This window comes from Tamandua tetradactyla, chromosome 10 (genome assembly GCF_023851605.1).
Source record: "Tamandua tetradactyla isolate mTamTet1 chromosome 10, mTamTet1.pri, whole genome shotgun sequence".
Taxonomy (NCBI): Eukaryota; Metazoa; Chordata; class Mammalia; order Pilosa; family Myrmecophagidae; genus Tamandua; species Tamandua tetradactyla.
Genome location: NC_135336.1, coordinates 86,966,717 through 86,972,620, shown reverse-complemented (window position 1 = coordinate 86,972,620; position 5,904 = coordinate 86,966,717). Strand labels below are relative to the sequence as shown.

The 5,904-nt window shown below is 41.4% G+C and overlaps 1 pseudogene; it reads right to left on the bottom strand.

The window, feature by feature from the left end:
• Positions 1-819: 819 nt before the first annotated feature.
• Positions 820-2,346, bottom strand: LOC143647710 (upstream-binding protein 1 pseudogene; annotated as a pseudogene).
• Between the last annotated feature and the right edge of the window lie 3,558 nt (positions 2,347-5,904).

The following is a 5,904-nucleotide window of genomic DNA, read 5'->3' as shown; positions in this document are numbered from 1 at the left end:
AAAAGAAAAAATTAACAAAAACAACAAAGGCAATGGGCTTCAAAAATGAAAACCCAGAAATTAAAATAATTAATAAATGGAAATAGAAGCACAAAGTTTTGCAATATATCTGTGGCAGAGCTTTTTTGTACCTATTAGGATTTACTAATACCTGTTTACTAATGCCCTTGTGCCTATTAGGATTAATTGATCCTTTCATCAAGGTACTCCCAATAATGCAATTTGCTTCAAGCCCATCTTTCTGGCTTGGATCTTCCCTCATCTGGCATGATCGCACCAAAAGTAATGCCCTAGACCTGATTTCCTCTGCCTCTCTCAGCTGACCCCTGGGCGCAGCGTGAGCGAAGCGCAGCTCTCTGCAGACAGACCACCTCGGGATCCACAGCAACACTGCCTCTGGCCCCGCCCCAGGTGAGCATGAAGTTCAGGCAATAAAAGCCAAACTGGTGCAGAAAGGGGAATGCCCACAGTAAGTCTTTAAGTTCATTTCCAAACCGCTCACAGTATGAAAAGACAGCAACAGTGGCTTCTCAAACTGTATCATCTACCGGCCTCTGCCAGAAAAGCTGGTAGCTCTGTCTGCACCGGGGTCTCGAGCCGGACGCACGCTGTCCCCCGCGTCCCCTGTGCTCGCTCTCACAAGTACACTTGGCTATAAGCAGTGACTGCCAGGAGATTCGCCTCTCATGCAGTGCATTAGAAAGGTCATCTGGTATTTTCCGTATGAAACATTTTCTATGGTAGAATCTAATTCCAAGGCTTCTTAGATTCAGTCTTCACACACTTTTAAGTGTGACTTTATTTGGTGCTGAATATAATTCAGTCTACATAAGACATCACTTCAAAATTATCTGGATACTGCCACCATTTCTGGTTTGTACTGTGTAGAATAGAAAACAAAACAAGAAAACAACACTCCTCTTGAAAGTTCTAAACTATTTGGTCATTAAGGAGAATTTGAATCCCTGTAGGGTCCTGTCTGTAAACCTGGTTAATTTGTTGCAAAGGAATTTTAAAGACCAGTGCAAACATTGTAGCCACTTGTGAGGCCACCATTTCTTCCAAGTAGATTGCCTGGAAAACACACAGCGTTTCACACCATTCTCGCCTCCACTGTCTGCAGCCTGCAGCGGAGGGAGCCGCTGCTCCTGGCAGGCACAGGTGGCTAAACGTCGCCTAACCGACCTTGCATGCAGGAAGTTATGGGGCTGAATTTCATCAGCTATACCACAGATTGTACTAAATCTTCCTCAGTCACTTTTAGTAAGTTGGCACCTGGGAAAAAAAAAAAAAAGGAAAACATTCTTGTAGGAAGAGAATCTATTTTTGAGCAGCCATTGCTGCGCTTCTTGAATTGCTCACCAAGGGCCTGTGAAACTCCATCTCCTTGATGATTGGGGAGAGGAATGTCTGTCAGGGAGCGTGCACGTGCTCTGCTGCCGGGAGGTGAGGGTGGGCTCTGTGGACGGACTGTTATTCCCAGAGGCTGTGGGGGCTTCAGGCCACGGAGAACACTCTGTGTGGATTGTGGTATCATAGGACGGCTGATCTTTTTCTTTCTCGTGGGCAGCTCTCGTCATCTTTTCTCCGTCTTTTTTTTTTTTTTTTCTTCTTTCCGATCTGCTCCTTTAGGCTTAAACCCTTTGATTTGGCAGATAGCTGAGTGAGATGATCCGTGCATTCCCCCCTTTTTTTTTCTGCTTTAAGGTGTCAAACTGGCTCCTGCAAGGCCCACCCTTCTAACCCCCATACTCGCGAGGAGTAAATTCTGTGCTGATGCAGTATACCTGAATGAAGGCAGACGCGCCTTTTGCAGGGTCCCGCAGAAATTCAACTGCATTTAACTGGCTTTATTTGTCCTTTTGCCGCTTATTCCCACAGACATTGAAATATCTAAACCAAGAAGGCTGTTTGCAGGGCGATTACACTTTAAACCTTTAAGTTGTTAATGCAACTTGATGTATATTGTAGCCATCAGTCATGGAATACGACTCAGCATGCTCTTTACCAATTTTCGCTAATTTCAGGCATATCTCTCCCATTTTCCGATTATCCAGCCTCCAAATTTCCTAAAACTGACCTTAGTTCAAGTAAGTGAGTGTTTCACCGTGCATTTTCCATTGTAATGGCGATGTTTACATGGTGATGTTGCAACACACATCACATACTGAAAGGGTGTTTAGTTTCACCACCCAATGGAAGGCTGGAATCTCCCTGCTTGAAAACGGGCATTGTTGGCATATTGCTCATGCTGGAGGCGCCGGGGCCCAGCTCCTGCCCGATGCCGGAGAGGATGGTGTCGAAATCGTGCACCAGCCTGGACTCGATCACCTCGTCCCTCTTGAGCACTCAGGCCTTCTTCCTGCCTCGCCACCGCCCGGCCATCTGCGTCCAGCAGGAAAGGGCCGGAGCTCGGGCGGAGCATACTGGGGGAAGGCTCCGGTAAGCCTCAGCGGCCGCAAGGCAAGTGATCACTAGTGACCGAGTGTGAGTAACTGGTACCCCGCGTGTAGGACCCCGCAAGTCCGGCGAGTATTAGTAGCCCGAGCCTCATACCGCCGTCGCCTCCAACCCCACGCACCCCTTGCCGGGCGTAGTTAACCCGGCAGCGGTCGCCGTCCGCTGCACCCCCGGGTCCCTGGCCTCATCCTCCTCGGGACTACACTGGAGCGGGCATACTGTCCGCTGCTGCCAATCCCGCCCAAGCCGCTCCGGACCCTAGCTTCACCCGTGGCTCTGACTCCCGCTCTTAGCATTTACTTTCCATCATTGCATAGACTCCAGTTGACAAAAATGAACTACTTCTCATCCTTATATATAGATTACATCTCTCTACATATCTGTATTTGATATCTACATCTATATTGTAATAAACTACCCTTGAAACATGTATTTGGGAGTTAGATTGCAGCCTTTCAGTATTGCACAGAAAAATAACAACCTTACATCTCACTTCCTGTGTATTACAGTCTAATTTTCCCAAGGTTGTTTTACTTTGATTGGATACAGCTGGGTTGGAAGAGATGCAGAGATAGAAAGATGTTTATCAACCATCAGATAGCAATTCTGGGTGGGAACATATAAACATATTAATAAATGTGCATAAGCCAACTCTAAATACTTAGAGCTTTTTTCTAGTTACTCTTACTCTTCTACCATAATGTATCCACAAGCATGTTAGAGTGAGAACAACACTTTCTAAGCTTTCTGTTTCTTAGGTGAAAGAGAAATGGCCATATATCTTAGCTCATGTTAACACTCTTTCCACACAAAGTGGAAACCAGGTGCAGGATGGAGAATCCTTTGCAGAAGGACTATTTGCCACATCACCATCTCTCAGGGCCAGTCCTGAATTTTAATGCACCAACAGGCTTTTCTCAGCTCATAATGAAAATCTTAGCCATTCCATTAGCGAACCAAAGTTGCCCTTTTTTTCTCTCCTCTCAGCTTGTCTTAAGAGACCCTCAATAAGACCATGTGTGCCGCGGAGGATGCAATTGGTGTAAAAGTGGTTGATTATATGGCACCTCATCCAGTTTAATAGTGTCCTCCTCTGGCCTTGCTTTTGCTTGATACCTGTAAGTATTGCTTTCACTTCATAATGGATCCCTGTTGGGTCTCTCCAATCTTATGAGATGACTGGTCTGATAGAATGGACCTCATGTTAAGCTGCTGATTGCATAGTCACTTGACATCCCACGGTCAGACAGTCCATAGCTACATGACTTGGTAGCACACCAATAGCTACTTTTCAATCATGCATAAGTTTCTACTGCAAAAGGTCTTGCTCTAGAATGCTAGGAACTTATATTTTGATTTTCTTTTTGGAACTTGCCTTAAAATTTACAAGGCATTTGTGGTCGACCGAATCATGTATTCCAACAAAAGACATGTTCTAAAACTTAATCCATATTGCTATGAGTATGAACCCATTCATACATAGGACTTTTTGAAGATGTAGTTTCAGTTAGGGTATGGACTGATTTGTAACTAAGGTATTCTAAGACCTTATTTAGGTGTGTCTGAACTGAATCAGTATAGGTCTTAATCTATATTACTAGAGACCTTATAAAGAGAACCCAGAGGTCAGAGAAAACCACAGAAAGAAGTTAGAGATCAGAGGAATTTGGGGCAGTAGAAACACAGAGAGATCTCCATGTGTCAGGAGACAGAAATGCAAGGCAAGGAACTTCAAGAAATGCTGCAAGCCAGCACCAGAATGCTACAGACTTTGGGGAGAAAGCATGGCTTTGCAGACACCTTAATTTTGGACTTCTAGCCTCTAAAACCGTGAAACACTAAATTCCTGTTATATGTCAACCAGTGTGTAGTATTTGTCATAGCAGCCTTGGCAAACAAAGAAAACATCCTTCTCCACAATAGATCCTTCTAGAATAATAGGGATTTAGGTCAGATGACTCACTGGTAGAACTGCTTATACTGCTGCCTATATCCACTGCAGACCCTTTTCCTATTCAGCTCCCTTGAAAGTCATCAGCTTCCATTGTTATCCTTAAAAGGTGTATAGCATTATTTCCAAGTGTAGGAAATGTATCTCCAGAGCTCAAAAATATTTGTGATAAACTTTGTATGCCTTAGTGTTAGGAAATGTGAGATAAAATATTTGTTTCTTTCATTTAGCAAGTATGTCTTGGCAAATATATTGCCATAACCATATATTCAACAAATACGTAGTAATGTTATAGAATCGGAGAAGAATAGCTCTTTACTTTTTAGTGAATACACTTATTTAACATTTTATTTTTAAATACTCTTTTAATGTAAGAATTGATTTAGATGTACAGAAAAATTGTGAGACAATACAGAGTTCTGATATAGCTCACACCTATTTTCTCCTTTTATTAACATCTTAAATCGGCTGGTATATTTGTCACAATTAATGAACCAGTAGTAATACATTAGTATTAAATATACACTCTATTTTTTCTGATTTCTTGAGTTTTTGTTTTGTCTTCTGTTCCACAATCCCATCCAGGATAGTACATCATTTAGTCGTCATGTCTCCTTACGCAGTTCCTGTCTGTGATAGTTCTTAGGTTTCCCTTGTTTTGATTACCTTGACAGTTTTGAAGAGCACTGATCAAGCATCTTACACAATGTCAAGTGAATAAGCTTTATATGTTTAAGTATGAAAAATGGGGTGACCCAATTACTGGTTTGCCAATAGAATTATTTTTATAAATTTCAACATTCTTGGAATGGAGTTTTCCTGTTTTATTTTGACTAGGTTTACATTTCTGGAAGATGTCACAGTGAATAATGAAATAAAAACAAACCAGCTGTTTCATTACTTTGAAAGTCAAAGTAACTAGATTATAGAGAAATGAACAACTTTACCACCTTGTTGTGTTCTCTGTCACAAGTGATGATCTATAAATGTTTGATAGTTTAATAAGTAAGCACCCCTTTCCTATTCTCTCAATTTTAAAGCCAAAAAATTATTCAAATTGTTATTTAAAGGAGACCCTTCCTGCTTCTTGATGATTATGAAGTGGAAATGTAGTGCAATCTTTGTGCTACTTGTAAATTCATTGTCTGAAAATCCTCTTCCATATAAAATAACAGTATAATCATATTTTGCAAAAACAATTTCAATCTGCTTTTTCCATTTTCCCCTAACCCCTTTGTCGTACAACGTGTTTATCAACATGACACCTCTAGCTATTGTCAACATGCTATTTTTAGCTAGTTTATAAGCAATTTTTAAATATTCTAGCTCCAGCCAAATAAAGGGCAATGCATTTTAAAGGGTTTTTTTAGTTATTTTTATTAGTTGTTATTGTCATAATCATCATCATCAAATAATTATTGTAAGAAATTTCAGGTGAATTTGCTAATGTGATATATTACTCATGCCTATTTCTTTCCAGGTTATAGACCAAT